The sequence below is a fragment of the Equus asinus genome, unplaced genomic scaffold (genome assembly GCF_041296235.1).
Source record: "Equus asinus isolate D_3611 breed Donkey unplaced genomic scaffold, EquAss-T2T_v2 contig_197, whole genome shotgun sequence".
NCBI classification, from domain to species: Eukaryota; Metazoa; Chordata; class Mammalia; order Perissodactyla; family Equidae; genus Equus; species Equus asinus.
The window spans coordinates 1,884,896-1,903,939 of record NW_027224846.1 but is presented as its reverse complement, the minus strand read 5'-3'; positions in this window follow the sequence as shown (position 1 = coordinate 1,903,939).

Below are 19,044 nucleotides of genomic sequence, written 5' to 3'. Positions count from 1 at the left end.
TAGCATTCATGTAACAAACAGTAGCCACAGCATATAATAGATGAATAGACCTTATTTACAATAGAAATAAGGAAAGATAAACTGAAAAAGCTACCAAGAAATGACCTGGACCTCTATACACAAAAGTACAAAATAACCTATAAATGCATAACAAACAGAGAGACAGGATGGTCCTCTCTGCTAAGTTCAGCCATAAAACCTGGACAACCATAAAAGAAGAAATTTAGTGAGAACTCTGAAAGGTGGTAAGAAGAAGGCAAACTGACTTGGGACTTCAGGACTGGAGGAACAACACAGTGACAGGGTGTCTTACCCCCCAACTTTAGAAGGAGACCCAGATTCAGTAATCTCAGATCCTGACCTGCCAACAGAACTCAGCGCAGGTAGGCTTGTCCTCCTCCAGATGTAATGAGTCTCAGGAATTGTTCCAAATTAGCACAGAAACACTCCCAAGGGGGTCTTTGGAAAGTGTCACTAACAAAGGAAACAAAGAGAAGATTCTCCTGCCCTGTCACCCATGAGACTTTCCTCCTTTCCCTGGAGGTACCAAGCCTGCTGGGCAGCAGCAAGAGGCACTTTGCCCACTGGAGGGGACAAAATGACTTCCTCCTAGGTTTTTAGGTTCTGTGGCTGCTCTGCAGATTAAGTTTGCGTGAGACAAATTAACAAAAGAAAATAAATTGATTACACAGTAATTTAACTATGGCTTGAATTTCATAAAATATAACACTCAAGAATGTAGCCAGATGACTCAGATTTTTTTCAATTTTTACCAATTTATTAAAGTAATGTTTCTCTAATAAACACTAACCGCCACTTGAGTGAGATTCATAATCATTCTTGTGATTGTGTTCACAAATTAGAGACAGTTTACTTACCCATACTGCTGTGAATAAAATCAATTTTGTCAGTGCTGTTGGCACGTCATAACTGAAAATTCTGTAAAGTTGAGATTTGGGCCTACAAAACGCTATTTAAGAGAGCAGGTGGGTCTTGACAGTAAAGACAGTACCAAAAGCTGCATTAAGAACTTCATCCAGGCAGTTTGCTGTGACAAAACTTCAATGCTATCATACATTGTCTGGGATTTCTTCAAGGTCCTTTTCATTCCTCTGAGAAATGATGATTCACTTCCATCCTGCTCTGTGTGCTGCCAGCACTTTTTCTTTAATTCACTGGAAGATCAAGACCCCTCTGAAATTTCTCCAGTCATAACTACATTTGAATGTAAAAGCAGCCCACTAAAAGGTGAGGCAAGACAAGTCACTATGATAACTCCAGCATGGGGTCCATCTTTTGTGACAGCTCCAGCTGGAAAGTGCACATGGATGTCTGTGTTGTTAAGATCAAAACTTCCAGAAGCACAGGGCAGATGGTATTTCTCGGCATTGCTGCAGAGCCTACTAATAGCAAGATGGGTGGACTCTTCTCATGATATCCCCTAGCTGAGCAGTTAGAGTTAAATGACCTTCACCATCCATTCAACTTGCCTCCACAAATATGATTTCTCCACCTAAGGGAGTCCAAGCCAAACTTATTGCCATTCCTGGTTGACTCAAATGCCCATTTTATCTATCTGGAGCCCAAAGATGTCTTTTGGAGCATAGAAATCAATCAAAATTGGCATTTCAGGTGGTAGGGCCAAGTAAGTGCTGTCATTGAGAGATTCAGATTTTGCGTCTTCTAAGATGTTTTCTCTGTAAATTTCTTTCTCATTCACATCAAAATGGTCCAACTTGACTTCCTTATATTGTTCTTTTCCCACCTTCACAGCAACAGCTGGGCAAATGGCCCCAAACCAGCTATCCAGAGAATGACCCCCTGCCTCTCTGGTACACCTGGTGAAGATGTGAAGAGGAGTAACCTGAGAGATCTGAATCTGCTGAGGACTCAGCCCATGTTGTTCCAGTTGCTTTGGGATCAAGTGCTTGCTGGCAATCTATCTTCTCTTGTGTATACCCTGGCACCTGAATGTCCTCATTCTGTCCAAGAAGACAGGTGGAGTAGTAGCAGTGGTATTGGCGATAGTCATTAAAATAACTTGGGAGAGGTTAAAGCCCACATTTAGAGAATGATTTGTGAAGCTATGGTTTTGTTCATGATCCAATACCTCAAGCAGAGCTGCTGCAGGATCACCTGGACACAATTTTTTCTAATTTGTGAACCTCATCTAATAGAAACACCAGATTGTTAACCTCAACGGTCTTCAAGTCATTGATTGTATGACCAGGTATACTGCCAACATAGGTGTGCCTGTGTCCTCCAATGTCAGACTATTCACGTTCTCATCCAAATACAATCTTGTGGAAATCTCGATCTAGAGTCTTGGCCACAGACTTTCCAACATTGTTTTACCAGCTCTAGGAGGGTCAGCAAAGCAAAGAGTGGGCCCTTCAGATTGGTTTTCAGCTGTTTGACAGCCTAATATTCCAAAATTCTGTCCTTCAATTTTTCAAGGCAAAATGCTTATTATCCAGAAGAATTTGGGCTTCTTGAATGTCTGGATGGTCGGTTGTACTTTTGTTCCAGAAAGTTCCACCATAAATTCTAAATAATTTCTAATCTGAACATATTCTGGCATTGCTTGAAGCATCTTTTTAGTCTTTTTCTCTTTTTGACACAGACCTAATGGGCTTCTTCTGACATATTGGATGCTCACTTTTTCTTCTAGCATGACAATATCATGATTATCTTCTTCCTCATGTTCATCTTTTAAAGTACCTAGGATGCGGGCCAGCCCGGTGGTGTAGCAGTTAAGTGCTCACGTTCCGCTTCAGCAGCACAGGGTTTGCAGGTTCGGATCCCAGGCATCGCTTGGCAAGCCATGCTGTGGTAGGCATCCCACATGTAAAGTGGAGGAAGATGGGCATGAAGGTTAGCTCAGGGCCAGTCTTCCTCAGCAAAAAGAGGACAATTGGCAGCAGATGTTAGCTCAGGACTCTTCTTCCTCAAAAAATAAAAAAAATAAATAAAGTACCTAGGATGTGTGAAATCCTATTGAGGCATATTCATATAATGCATTTATTATTATCTTTCTTGCTTTTTCTGTTTTATTATTATTATTATTATTATTATTTTTAGGAAGATTAGCCCTCATTAACATCTGCCACCAATCCTCCTCTTTTTGCTGAGGAAGACTGGCCCTGTGCTGACATCCATGCCCATCTTCCTCTACGTTATATGTGGGACTCCTGCCACAGCACGGCTTGATGAGCGGTGCATAGGTCTGCACCCAGGATCTGAACTGGTGAACCCCGGGCCACTGAAGGAGAACACGCAAACCTAACCACTGTGCAACCAGGCCGGCCCCAAGTTTTCTGTTTTTTTAAAGCAATTTCAATTCTTGCATTGGTTTCACAAGCAGTGGTATCATCATCTTGGACAGTTCCTCCAGAGTCACAGTATCTTAAATTTGGAGCATCATGAGTTTTACTTCCAGGAACCCTACTAAGTTCTCACAGTGAAGAACCATGAAGAAACTCTGATGTTTCTGGCACGGGAGGGTGGGGGAGAAAGGTTACCATTTTGAAAGGATTTTGAAATATCCCCTGAGTGTGATCCGTAATAGAAGCCTCCACAGCAGGGGAAAAGAGTACCAAGCCTTATCCCACGTGGGTGAAGGGCAATTAACCAACTGCAGCCCCCTGTAGCCTTCCTGTCTCATGTAAAGAGTTCAAAGAAAAGAAAAAAAAAAAGCTTAGAAACACCTGTGAAGTTCACAACCCAGGGACACAGGCCCACTAAAAGATTTAATTATATCCCCTCCCTTAACACCTTCCTACCGTGTCCCCAGGGCTGCAGTATAGTGATGGGATCATAGCTGAAAGAGTTGCAAGGCATAGGCTCTGTTTAAGGAGGAGATTTAGGGGAACCTAAAGACACAGGAAACACAAAAACAAGGACACTAGAGGAAATTGAAGCCTCTGACATGCACAGCTACGGTAAATATTAAACACAGCCCAACACCTAGCCAGATGAGCATAAAACTTCACACTAAAGGTTTATTTATTTCAGTTCCTATTTCCTAATACAGCATGTCTGGCTTTCAACCAAAAATTACAAGGCATGCTAAAAGGCAAGAAAAAACAGTCTAAACAGACAAAGCAAGCATCAGATCCACATTCACATTGACACAGGTTTTGGAAGTATCACACATAGAATCCAAAATAACCATGATTAGTATGTTAAGGGCTCTGATGGAAAAAATAGATGGCACACAAGAACAGATGAGGAATGTCAACAGACAGAGGGAAATTCTAAGAAAGAATCAAAAAGGAATGTTAGAAACCAAAAACACTACAAGAAATGGAGAAGGCCTGTGATTGGCTCATCTGTAGATTGCATACGGCCAAGGAAGGAATATGTGAGTTTGAATATATGTCAATAGAAACTTTGCAAACTGAAATGCACAGAGAAAAAGAAAAAAAATTTTAAAGCCCAGACTATCCAAGAACTGTGAGACAGTTTCAAAATATGTCGCATGTGTAATTGGCATACCAGAAGGAGAAAAGAGAAAGAACAGAGTAGAAAAATATTTGAAGTAATAATGGCCAAGGATGTTCCAAAATTAATGACAGGTTAACCATAGATTGTAGAAGCTCAGAAAAGACCCCAACAAGATAAATACTAAAAAAGTCTATACTTGGACATATCGTCTTCAAACTGTAGGAAACCAAAAGATAAATCTTGAAAGAATCCAGAGGAAAATAAACACCCTACATCTAGAGGAACAAGGATGAGAATTGTGGGTTCTCATCATAAACCACGCAAGCAAGAAGAGAGTGGAGTGAAATATTTAAAGTGTTGAAAGAAGAAAAAACACCACCCACCTAGAATTTTATATCTAGTGAGATTATCATTCAAAAGTGAAGGAGAAATAAAACCTTTCTCAGACAAACAAAAACTGAGGGAATTCATCAGCAGCAGACCTGCTCTGCAATAAATATTTTTTAAAAGTTCCTCAGGGAGAAGGAAAATGATAACTTGGATCTTCATTAAAAAGAGGAAGAGAAGGAATAAATTAAGGTAAAATGAAACTTTTATTTTTCTTATTCTCAATTGAGCTAATAATAATAGTGACGATGTATTGGGTGATTATAGTATATGGATAAGTGAAAGGAATGAAAACAATGTTACAGAGGACTTACATTACTTATAAACGTATATTACAAACTCTACAGCAACCACTGAAATTTTTTTTAAAGAACAATTGATATAGTAAGAGATGAGAGAAAATGGAATCATAGAAAATGCTTGTCTAAAACCAGAAAACGCAGAAAAAGAGAAGAAAAAAGAATAGATATAATGAATAGTAAACAGTTATAGACATTGTAGATATGAGTCCTACCGTATTTTAAAAAAATCGCTAAATATAAATCGTGTAAATTCACCAATTAAAAAACAGAGACTGTCAGTGGATAAAAAAACAAGACCCAATTAAATGTTGTATACAAAATGCCCACTTTAAAAATAAAGATACAGATAGATTACAAATAAAGACAGAAAAAAATGTACCCTGCTAACACTAACCAAAAGAAAACAGGAGTAACTATATTAATTTCAGACAAAGCAGACTTCAGAACAAGGAAAACTATCAGGGATAAAGAGGGGTATTACATAACCATAAATGGTCCATGCTCCAACAAGACACACAGTCCTCAACATGTATACATCGAACAACATAGTGTCAAAATATGAGGCAAAAACTGGTAGAACTGCAAAGAGAAATAGCTGAATCCATTGTTATGTTTGGAGATTTCACCCTCTCTCTCAGAAATGGACAGATTCAGCAGGCAGAAAATCAGTATAGATGCAGTTGACCTGAACAGCACCATCAGTCAACGTGGTCTAATTGACATTTTGTAGAGTTCTTCATCCGATAATACTCATTCTTCTCAAACGCTCATGGAACATTCACCAAGATAGACCACGTTCTTGGCCACAAAACACACTTTAACAAAAATAAATAGAGATTGTACAAAGTATGTTTTCAGACCATAATGGAATTAAACTAGGAATCAATTACAGAAGGATAGCTGGAAATCCTAAAATGTTTGGAGATTAAACAACATGCTACTAAACACATTGGTCAAGGAAGAAGTCTCAAAGTATTTTAAACTAAATGAAAATTAAAATAGAACTTATTAAAATTTATAAGGTATAGCAAAAGCAGTACTTAGGGGGAAATTGATAGCATTGAATGCATCTATTTGAAAAGAAAGATTTGATATTTCTGAGGGACCTGATTTACTTACCTGATTGATGTCTCTCTCTTTCCGAAATATTGGGAAACATGGACTCCTCTTTAGGTAGCAGAGTGACAGAAGAAGGAGCCCCACCCCACACAGGAAGGCAGGGATGGGAATACCTAGGAACTCAAGCTGGAGCTCAGCCATGGTGCATTAACATTCCTCAGACAAAGAGGGTGATCTGCATCACCAGAAGTGCACTGCCACCTCAGGCAGCTGGGCGTTAAGAGTGCACATTCTAGACTAGAGTTCCAGGCCCACATCACAGAGCTTTAGCATAGACACCAAAGGTTCTTGAAGGTCGGGGAGGGGAAAACACAGAAGTGATGAACCCACAACCCTTCCCCCACCATCCAGGCCAGCAAATCAGTCCACCCCTCTGAGGCCCTTTAGATCCTTCCAACTTACCTTCCAACTCCACATGTTCACCATAGCATATATTTCACCTTGGTGAAATTTTCTATTTATTCTGTTACCCAGCTGTTACCTAAGAGCCTTTTATTGCTTGGTGATCTCCTTTTGGACCCCCACGTCATCTTTGAAAGTCGGTCCTGTGCCCAGGGATTTACATCCCCAAGATCTACTCGGCCTTCAACTAAAACTTCCCCTCATACATGATGTGTTTTTACCTGTATGAAACCACAAATACACTCAGCAGCAGCCCCACCTCCCGTTATCTCCTCAAAAGAATCCACTATCACCCAAAAGCATGAGAGAACAGAGTAGTCTGTATCAACCAACAGAAAGCATGAGAAAGAGGGCCACAAGGGCGTGGCACATCCGTGGACCCAGGGCAAACAACTTGAAAATGTTTGGTAGTTCTTCTTTTCCCCGAATCCCTCTTAGGCTAGTCAGCCTCTAAAGGTTCTCAAATCTGGCCCCCTCCACCCATACGGTGTCTCACCCTGCTGCTCCCTCTTTTTCTCTGCCAAAGCCCGTCCTCCCAGCAAAATTTTAAACTTTTCCATTATTTTACAGAGCAATTGTGCTGGACCATGACCTGCAGGGTCAAACTCATCTTGATTTAGGGACTAGGCTTCTCTTTAGCATAACTTCTAGTGAGCACAGTTGTAATCGTATTTGACAGTACCTTTAGATTTTTTTTGAATCACACCTATGGTTACTTCTTCCATGAAAGGTTTTATGATTTTTTTCCCCATCTACTTTCTATCTTTTCCCCAAAATTCCCATTGACATCTCTGTAGCTTTTTAAACAATAATGTCCTTTTTGTTGATGGTGTATATATGTTTATTTCATCTCCCCCCACACTAGCTAGTCATTTAATAGTTATAACTTTTACAGCTTCATTGTTCAGTGCTAAACTGCTGGAATGAAGCCCTGTGTCATGTCCTCCCTTTGCCTGCCCGCATTCCCTCGCTGAGTCTGATGAATCTATCTTGGCCGCAGACACCCAATCCTTTCCCTCCCATGTGAGAGGGTTTACCAGTAATGACAGCTCCTTTCTTTCCCTGTCTTCTCCCTCATCCACAGCTTCACCATCATCTCTACCCAAAAGGAAGGTACACTTCAAGCCCACCCCTCTCATGTACCCTCCCTCGACTGCAGGAGGTCTCTGTTCAAACAAATCCCTCTATGTATCTTTGCTTCTCTGGCATTGTTTTTTTTTTATAGCAAGTCTGGTCCTGACTGCCCCTAAGGTCCCCAGGACTCATGATTGTCAAATCATCCTTTAAAGTCTGAGCAAGATCAGCTCCACCAACAATAGTTTCAGGTGGGGCCAGCCCCATGGTCAAGTGGTTAAGTTTGCACACTCCGCTTTGGTGGCCCAGCGTTTCACCGGTTTGGATCCCGGGCGCGGACATGGCTCATTCATGGACATCCATGTGTGCGTGTGTGTGTGTGTGCTGATATAGAGAGAAAGGGGAGGGAGGGAGCGGAGACAGAGAGAAAGTGGAGAGATATCGAAAATGGGTCAAAATACTAATGGGTACACCTGGATAAAGGGTATATGGTTGTTTACCATCCATGCAACTTTTCCACAAGTTTATCTTTAAATAAATACATTTTATAAATGGACCATTGGCTGTTGTCCCAAATTTTGCCTAACCTTTGAAATTTCTGGCTTTGATTCCCGCACCTGCCATCGCTAGCCTACCCAGACCCCAGAAGTGTGCAGTGGTGACTTTAAAACAGTTGTCGCAGGTTCTGTCCCAGGCAAGAAACCCTGGATCCTCTTTGCACATTTAAAGTGTGCTAACATTTCAACAGGGTTTCACAAAATACTGGAAAAGAGCATCCCCCCCAATTTTTTTTTAAAAAATTATACATAATATAAAACAAGAACCAAAGGAAAGAACAAAATATTCAACATGTGTACAGCATGAAACCCTTAATTTCTTCCTTATCTGGTGCCACTGGGTCGTCCGTCTTCTGGGGTTTTGTGGTGTGAGTTGGTTTGCCGGCACTGCCTCTGCTCTGCTAGTCAGTTACCACTCCTGCACCGGATTTCCGTCTTCAAAAATTGTGTTGACATCTTTTGTCATATCTTCTCCCCTTCTTGTCATCCTCAAGGGCCTTATTCTTTTTAAATCCTTTACTTGTTTTAGCAGCTTTATTGAAATATAGTTCACATACCATACAACTTCCCCATTTAAAGTGTACAATTCCATGATTTTTAGTGTATTCACAGATGGGTAACCATCACCACAGTCAATTTTAAAGCATTTTCATGACTTCAAAAAGAAACTTCATAACCTTTAGCTGTCATTCCCCTGTCCTCTCATCCCCCCAGCCCTAAGCAACCACTAGTCTACTTCCTCTCTCTCTAGATTTCCCTGTTGTGGACATTTCATATGAATGGAATCATATGAGGTTATTTGTGACTGGCCTCTTTCACTTCTGCATAATGTTGTCAGGGTTTGTGCATATTGTAGCATGTATCAGTACTTTTTATTGCCAAAAAATATTACATTGTGTGGATATACCGTAATTTATTTACCCATTCGTCAGTTGATGGACGTTTAGGTTGTTTCCGTCTTTTGACCGTTATGAATAATACTGCTATGGACATTTGTGTACAAGTTCTTGTGTGGACATATGTTTTCATTTCTCTTGAGTGTATAGCTAGAAGTGGAATTTCTAGGTAATATGGTAATTCTGTGTTTAACTTTTGAGGAACTGCCAGATGGTTTTCCAAAACAGCTGCACCATTTTTCATACCCACCAGCAGCATAGAAGGGTTTCAGTTTCTCGGCCTTCAAACACTTGCTATTATCTAACTTTTTGATTCTAGCCATCCTGTGTGTGAAGTGCTATCTCACAGTGGTTTTGATTTGCATTTCCCTGGTGACTAATGATGTGGAGCATCTTTTCATGTAATATTTTACTTTTGGGGAAGGAGAGGAGATAAAAAAGTGTTTGATCTCCTGTGTTTAACTCATCATACAGTAGCTCGTTTTAAATGTATTACAGGAAAGAAACTTTCTTCTAAATCTTTGAAAGCACTTGCATGGTGATGTGAAGTCCTTATCACATGTACAGTTTTCTCCTTCTGTGCTCTCTACGTGCTGCAGTCACTGTGTGACTGAGGGACTGCAACACCGTGCACTGCATTTGCTTAGGAAGATTCCTTTCTGCGTGGGGTGGAGGGAGGAGTTAACTCAGTGACTTCTCAGGCTTGACTACAGGGCTGAGCAGAACTGATGGCCAGAGCATCTGAAGCTCAGTGCGTTTCCTCCCCATGGCTCTGTCCATCTGTTTTGGGTCAGTGAGCTCCACAGGTAGTAAATGTCAAAGAAACGTGAGAGCTGTGACATGGGCACAAAGCATACACCTGAGAGACGGATGGCAGGATGTTCCCATGGGCTTTTGCCCCTTAACCGTACTGTAGGAGACGGGCCGTATCACACGTGCCAGATGATAACTGTGAAAGTGGGGTAAGGGGTACCTGGGAAGTCCCACTGCTCTTGTGCATGTTTAAACATTTCTGTAATAGAAAGCTTAAAATAATGAAAGAAGCTGGGTGTCTCCTAAAGAGAGGGAGGGGACGAGAGGATACCTGGCAAGGGGGCTCAGTCCGTCAAGACGAGGGTTTAGCTCTCTCAATAAGGACATTTCAGGAAGTGTAATCATTGAGGTTAGGAAGGAAACCTCTTTTCATATAACAGGAAAGAAGGAAAGGAGGAACGGGAAAAGGTTTTTGTGAAGGTTTATTGACGGAAAGTTCCTGTCTCCTGACTTCTAGTTCCTCTGTGATCAGTGGTCCAGCACATCTACTAAGCAAATGGAGACAGCCTAAATTTGAGGAAAGTGAAGGAGATTTGAAATAAATTTGAGTGTCCCTGGAGAGAGAATGGAATAAGGAAACAGCGACCTAAGCTCCATTTGTCTTGTTCTCATGTTAGTAAGCATGGGATAATTCTTTGTGGAATGAGTGAGTGATTTCCAGCTAGTGCTGGGGCTGAATTTACTGTGGCATCGGTAGACTCCATTGTGAGATTTAATCCAATAGTGATCAGTTAGTTATAGGAAGGCATTTCTGGGAAAGGCAGAGAGATGGGATTTTGCCAGACAGGCAGGATTAAAAGGGATTGGATGGGGCCCATTAGTAGCGGAGCTTTTTAAATGTTGGTTAGCTGACAGACCATCGAGTCTACCCCGGAGAGGGAGGAAATGTAAACAAGAGCTTGACCGACAGACAAGGAGTAAGTGGAAAAATGAAGGGCCTGGAGTTGAAAAGTTAACAAGGGGCATATGAATCAGAAGAATGAGAGACGAGGCCAAGGGGTGGAATGTCCGACTGTAATAATCTGGATGGCTGAAGTGTTCCTGGTGATAAGCTCTGCAGTGTGGCAGTAACTACACTGGAATGGAAGTAAAGGACCCTAAGGTGAGATGATGTAGAAACTGAGAGGCTGGTCTTTGGCTGGTCTATCCACATCGATGGTAGAGCCCTCCATGGCCGCCTCACCTCTTCAAGTCTCCTGCCCTGGGCCCCATCCCCCTCCCAGGACCTCCACAGAATCTGCATTCTTTCTTTGACCTCAAGTTTCAGACATTGTGGGTTCAATGGCATAACTCTGGACAAGAAGATACAAGTGTGGAGTGAGAGAGGCTGTAGTGGACACCGGTTTTGTTTTTGGTTTTTGTTTTAACACCTAGCATTCACAAGCCTTTCTGGGAAAACTACCTCCAGTGCCCTCTGGGATACTCACCCCATTTGTGTGGTGTGTGTGTGTGTGCGCGCGTGCGTGTTCGGTTTTGTTACAATAGTTACCATTATACTTGTATCTTTTCTAATGTCCTCAAATTCCTTTCCCTTACTCGGAGTCTTATTTCGTTTGTCACCTATATCTTGACCCCCTCTTATTACTTATAGAACAATCATTTTATTCTATTTTTCCCTTTTTCTCCTCCCTTCCATTTTTAAAATCATGTTGTTTTTAGAAAACAAAATTGGTATTTTATTTTTCCACCCTTGTAGCCATCTTTATTTTACTTAGACGTCTACAACTTAATGTATTTAACGCTCACCATCATAATGCTGTTTGAATTTTGCCCCAGTTGACACTCAGCCAATTTTTGAGTCCCAGTCTGTCTAAGTGGAGTTGCCTTTCCTCCAAACCCCTATTGTAAGGGTGGGTATGTGTGCAGTCCATGGTGAGACCCCCATATATCTGTAACCTGGTGCACAGTCTGGGACTCACCTCTGGTTCATGAGCTGCAGGTGTTCTGGGGGAGACCAGCCATGGCTCCACCAAGGCCGTGAATATCAGAGGCGGCACTTCCATCCTGATAGGTGAACTGTACACACTAAGGGCAAGATCTTGTATATTCCTATTAAGCATAGATGGAAGGAAGGCAGCAAGATCACCTTCCCCAAAGAGGGGGATGCCATGCCTGATGACCTCCCTGCAGATATTGTTTAGTATTCAAAGAACAGCCCAGTGCCTTTTTGGAATAAGGCATCAGTGTGCTGTGCAGTGCCTGGATCAGCCTCAAGGTGGTGATGCCTGGATCAGATTGAGGAGGGGGCAGGGGGAACAGGACAGGGTCACCATATGGATGATGAGGCATAAAGCTTTGTTCTACCAGCAAGGTCCTCCTTTCCCCTCTTCATTTTTTCTTCCCTCCTCGCTTACTCCAAGTCATCTTTTCCTCACTCTCCGCTTTATTTTATCCTGGGAGGTAGGTGGCTACCTGGTCAACATTGTTACTACTGGCAGCTGAGTGATGCTTTTGCTCTGCAACAAAATATCATTTGGCAGTCTGAAGAAATACCTACAGAGGGGAACCACTTCCCCCAGGTGCCTTTCCAGTAGGGAAACCTCAATGTAAAGTTTAAAGTATTCTTCCCTAACACATTAATATGACTCGCATGACAGATTCTTAAGCCGCGTCTGTGCTGTTCCTAGCCCCTCCCCCACCAGCCCAGGATCCACTGCAGCAATACCCTCCCCCACCCCCCAAATCCCATTCAGGGTTCACCCACCTGTGGGGTCCTCTGGTCACTGACCTCTAAATCATGATGAAGCCACTGTTTTTTCTTCATTGTTGTTTTATGAATTGCATACCTATTCTTGACCCTCTTCGGATAGAGAACACCTGTCTTCCCTACTCTCTGAAGGATGTAAAACATTCAGTGAGCGGAAGGTGTGAGCTGCTCTACACTTTCGTTAAGGCTAAGCGAAGAGGCAGGAGGCAGAGCCCACCTCCTCAAACTTCATCAGGGAGGAAATGGGCTTTTGGGGGCACGTGATATCTCTTTGTCAACAAGAGCTCCAGAGCACTGGTGACCTTTTAGAAGCCAGAGGAAGCAATCAGTAAGAGCTGAACTCACTCCTCCTTTTCCCTAAGCACAAGCCCTGAGTTACCTGAAACCCATGCCCCCAACACAGGACACAGAAAAGACATCACTATTATTAGAGAATCATTTATTGGGGAGAATTAATATTCTCCACAAGAAGGAATTATTTTGCGGTGGGAAATTTTCCGCTCTCGAAACGCTGGAAAAGCGTTTTCTGTTGACATAGAGACGGATCCCTAAACATAGTGCCTTTAGCAGTGGTGAGAACAGCTGGAGGCCCCTGGGCCGGCTTGACGCCTGCAGGTGGAGCTTGGATGGGGCACATGCTCCCTGCGGGGCACAGATAAGGGACGCTTCTGATCCAATAGCTGATCTTTAAACGCCATGACTTTCTGAGGGTGTCTGTTCTGGTCCCTGATCCGTCTAGAACATGTAGGATAATTCTGGCCAGCAAAGACAACTTCTTGGTGGCGGGACTTGGTGCTTGGCACTTTACAGGAGGGAGCCCTGTAGTTGGAAGGATGTCCCTGGACGGGCTCTGCCTGGGCCTGCTCTTCTGCCTTCTGGTCAGTTTTCACAAACTTCCTCAGGGAAGGAAGGGGCTCTTGAGGGCGGGTGACCTCTGCTGCACACCGCTGCCCCAGTTTCTCCACTGGGAACTTCCCAGGGACCGTCCTGGTCTTCTGAGCCGTGGTGGTCCCAGTAACGGCAGCTCTCCCTTTAACCAGGCCTCTGCTCTGTGCAGATGATATGGGGCTGCCCTTTTCCTGGGGATGTTCTTGGTTTTTGCCTTTTGTCCCAGGACGAAGCCATTGAAAAATGTGGTTCATCTTTTTTCTGAACAGACTTTCAGGAGGCGGCTGTGCTTTCTGTGATGAGGTCTGGGAAGACTTGCTCCCAAGCGTCTCCTCTGATGCTGTGATCTGAGTAGGGAAACTCTTTCTTGTAGGTTGGGATGTCCCCAACCCTGCATCCCCTCCACCAAGCTCTTCTTTGTTGCTGCCCGGAGGGCTCACTCTCATTGTAGCTGGTGGGAATTTCTTATCCTCGTACCTCTTTCGGTCTTTCTTAGGGACCCAAGGCTCCTGCCGCTGCTGCCTGCTGATCCCAGTGTCCTCCAGATGGACATGCAGCACCTGGGAAGCTCCCATGTCCACACTGGAGACACCGTGGGCATGAGTCAGTGAGGCCTTGTAAGTCAAGCTCTCTGAGGCAGGGGACCTGTCAGTGTGTTGGCCTTGGACCTGGCTCTGATTCCTCTTCTCTAGTTTCGACTTTAATTCCCTAAACAGATGTTCCTTAAGATCCGATGACTTCGGGTCTTGGGGAGCTTGTCTTTTTGGTGCAGGGCTTTCAATGGTCCCAGTAATTTCTATTTTACTGTGATTCTCACGTATCCTTTGGGAGCTTCCTGGCTTGCTGGTTGTCAACACATTAGCAGTTTTTGACTGCAGAGCGTTGAGCTCCTTGGCCCTGAATATGTCCCTGGCCGTGCTGTGCACGGAAAAGGGTTCCGACTTCATCTTTTTGCCCTGTCGCCCTTCTCTTCTATCACTGGGACTCACTCTCTCATCCTTTGTCTCATGTTTGGCACCAGCTTGCCTTGCAGGCAGCTCTGGGGGGCATCTGTTGCCTAGCTGAGTAAATTTCTGACTCGCTTTGCCTGTGATGCCACACGTGACAGGCAGATGAGTCTGCCTGGCACCCTTACTCCTCTGAACAACCTCTGCAATCTCTTGGTTGATACCAGAGGGTGATTATCTCGGCACCCCTTGTCCTTGCCTGCCCATAGGTGAAGTAGCAGGGCAAAGACGATCCAGGACCAGGGCTGAATTTGTTGTTTCTGCTTTTTCTTGAAGAACAGATTTAGAGCTTCCTCTATGGGGCTCGAAGCCCTCGGATTTGGAGTCCACTTCCAAAGTTGGGTTATTTGAGGGGGGACAGTAGAAATAGGTCAAGGACTGGGATGCAGCATCTTCCAATTTAAACGCCTGTATGGATTCAAGGACCCTGCAGGGAAGGCCCCACTCCATTCTCATACGAAAGCTTTTAATATGGGTTTCCATCATCTGTTGCGCACTGGAATCAATGAAGCAAAGCTCCTGGAAGGTATTCAGGGAGGAGTCCCCACCCACTGAAGGAGGCAAACTCCTCTGTGTTATTTGGGTGCGGGATTTGTCAGAAAGCAGCAATGTCTGCTTGCTGGCATGCCATGAACTGCGCACCGTCCCAGGGAGCCGAGCCTCACTGATTTCCTCAAACTTCTTGCTCAAATGTGCTTTCAGGACATTTTCAAGTTGTTTCTGATCTAGACTTTCCTCCAAGGCCCTTGAATTTTTCCCTGACAGACTTGCCACGTGACTATTTAGGTCTTTCTCAGAGTCATATGCCGGATCCTTATCTGAAGAGCTCTCTGGGTCACTCAACAGATGAGCTTTTGGGCCGTTCTCTGGGCCATGCCCCTGATCCTTCCCCATCTCCTTCTCTACCTGAAGCAGTTCTGAACCCCTCTCATTGAAGCTTTTGGACTGGCTCAATCCAACATTTAGATCTTTGTTCACCGAGATCCGTGAGAGTCCACGATTGCTCTCTGCCTTAGTTATCTCTGAGAAATCTCTTGGAGGCATCATCAGTGACAGACACTCACAGATCCTGCGGGGCAGGCCCCACCGGTGTTGGATGAGCCTCTTTCGAAGGTGATGTTCCAGTTTCTTCCTCAGCTCATCACTGAGAGGAAACTCTACGGGAAGGATGGAGATGGAGGCATGGGCCTGGGAGGCCCGATGGTAAGGAAAGTTGGGAGCTGAAGAACAAAATTCTTCCTGAGATCTTTGGACTACAGAGGGGGAACCCCACAAACTTTCCTGTTGCTTCTGCAACACTTTCCATTCCAGCTGTTGAATTTCAGATGAGGTGAGAGACTCTGATTCATCCTGGGGTCTATGGTGACACACTCCACAGATCCTTATCTGGGGTAGAGGACCAGATGGTAGGATTGGGAGTGGGGATTTAAGGTGGGCCTGGGACTTGACCTGAGTGAGAGGTAGGGGCTGGGATTGGGGCAGGGTTTGAGGCAAGGGTTGGGGCTGGATCTCAGGCAAGGATGGAGGTGGGCGCTGGAGAGGTACTGGGGATTCTTGGCCCATGGAGGCATTTGAGATGGTATTGAAAAGGAAGATTGTGGTGCAGTCACTTGAGTCACGGATAGCAGAGGGCAAGGACTCGCTGTGCAGAGATGGGAGACCCCAGAAGAGCTGCATACATTTTTCCTGTAAATGGTCCTCCCAGATTTTAGGATATGGGGGCTGCTCATGCATGTGCAGCTCCTTTGGTTTGCCTGCACTGCTCCAAAAAGGAAGGGAGAATGCTGAGTCACACTCATCAGCATTTGACTCTAGCATTTTCCCCGAAGGATTTAGTTGGTAGTCTGGCCTAAGCTTTTTTGGAAAAGAACCCTTCTCCTTCTCCTTTTCCTTCCACATCAGGAAATCCCTCCTCTTTCGGACTTGTCTCTCCAGGAGTGAAAGGACATGAGGGCTGAGAAATGAGAGGTTACCAGGCTCTATAAGGTTAGCTGTAGGGTGTCTCTCCAGAGAGGACTCTGAAGAATGGAGGGCAAGAAACTCTCGATTAAAATCACATGGTGCCAAGGTGGAAGGTGCTAAGAACAAGTCTTTGGCAGAAGCTTGCCACCAGGATAATTCTGAAATTGACAGGCTTGAATGGTCAGTGCCTCTGACTGTTGGGACATAAGTGGACAACCCACCAGGGCTATCTGGAGATGAGTTCTCTGGAACAGACTTCAATAAGATGGAAACCGATTTAGATTGAGTCACAGTTAAAGGGTGGTCTGTCGGTGGTGAGACAGACAGCCTTGGTGGTGTGTGATGACAAGCCAGTGAATCAGTGGGATTGATTATCTGGGACAAATTTGGTAAGGGGTTAATATCTTGGGAAAGGGTGCGGTCAAGAGAGAAGATCGTATTCAGAGACAGAGTGGCCTCTGGTTGGAGAATAGGACCCGTTGCCTGGGTGTCATGTGGTGGCAGAGGGGGAAGGGCAAGGGGTTGGGGTGGGGAACGGTCTGCTGGGAATTTGGACTCCAAGGGAGGAAAAGGCTCTGGTGGCATAGAGTGACCCGGTGGTGAGGGTGAAAGAAAGTCAGCTAAGGGTGTCATTGGGTTAGGTGAGAGGACGGAGGGGGGCGGTGGGGAAGGGTCAGGTGGAGGGGATGGTGTTAGGTCTCCTGGAGGGACTTCTGAGAAGGCAGAGGACAGAGTGAATGATGACTCAGTCCCAGAAGCTGTGGAAGCCAGAGAGGACACAGAGGCGTTATCATCTTCCAGGTCCTCCAGGAGCCGATTGATCTCAGCAGTTGTGCTATTACACACCTCACAGGAGGGGTCTGGGCATAGTAGTTGACGAAAGCGGGTGGTATCGAGAGGCCGGCCTAGGGGCCTGCGGGAGACAGGAAGTAGAAAACTGTAGCCCGGACCAGAACAAGGAAAGGAGGACCTGCTGGCCTGTCAGGGGAGGGGCCACCTGAAGCCTGCTGCCCCTTCACAATGCCCCACGTCTATGACTTCACCATACACTCAGCAGCCCTCACCCCAAGGCCTTCATTCACATACCCACTCCTATGGCAAACCCCTCCCATGACTACTGCAGGCTGTACTGAATCCCTGGAATTGCAGAGAACATGTCAAAGAGGGATCAGGAAAGAAAAGACTAGTCACCTTTTCAGAATAGAAATTAGCCTCCTTTTCTCCTCTGTTTCCCTCTGGTAATTTCTCCAACCTGGGAAACCAGAAGAGTGAATTACATGTAATAAAGGCAGAAGCATAGGTGTTACACAGGAGTCCCTTTAGGGGAGACCCTTGGGATATTAACGGGCTGTTAACTCTGAAAGCCCCAAGAACCAGTAGATGTGGTCAAACGGTCAATGATAATATTAATAAGGTTCACATGTGTTTGTTGCTTCATTTATAAAGTACTGTCACATACATTATCCCATGGGATGTTCAAAACCACCATGTGAGGAACATAGGTCAATGGTTACCTCGAGGAGTCTGATCATCCAGGAAGTCAACGTAGTTTCTACAAGGTCAGGAGACAGAAGTTCTGACTCTTGACGTCTCCCACGGCCACCCACTGGGCAACACCCATTGTCCAGGCCCATCACTGCTTCATGCCCAGAGCTGGGCAGAGCAGGAATCTGAGAAATGTCTCGGGTTCTGACTACCTTCCCATGAGCCTTTCCTCTGAGGCCTCTATCTTCTGAGAGGGACTCTATCTAGCGACTGACATCCTCAGAGACCATGGACCTGGGACCTCATGGAGAGGACAGGAAGGGTCACCCTTGGAGAGCTCAGGTGGGATAGGTGGAACCTTACCACTTGATGTTCCACCTCTTCTTCTCCTCTTGGCTCTGCCCTGACGCTGAGAACAAAAAGAAAAGAATGAGGAGCGAGGACTTAGTTGGCTTGCTCCTCTCTCTAGGAAACTCAGATATTCATCCAAGATTAATGTCACTCTCCATTTTTATTACTAGCACTTTGTGTTCTTTCCCTTTCTGAATTTCTAAAGGTGATAAGATACTTTCAATTTTTCCTTCTTTGAAAAACTCGAAGGAGGATTTTTGGCTAGAGTCCACACTTGATATTCTCAGTCAGAAGTCCTCTGCTCAAGGAAGGCATAGACTCTGAGGCCCACAGTCACATCTGTGCTTCCTCAGATAGGACCCTGTATCCTGGGACAGAGCTCACACTCCAGTGTCTGCTCAGAGGCTCAGCCCTGCTCTCCTGATCTGCCCAATACAAAGGACAGTTTGGTCGAATGACGCCCGACATGGGAACGTGACTCATGATCCAGTGTTGGGAACAGTGTTCTCCTACACAGATCCCAAACTCTCTAAATAACCTAATGCAGGGCCGTGAAATCAGTGATGGGATTTTATCCAGGAATCCTCCACCACACCCAGATGGTCTGTGAGTTTTAAATGGGAAACAGTCCCAGCTGAACCCCTAGTC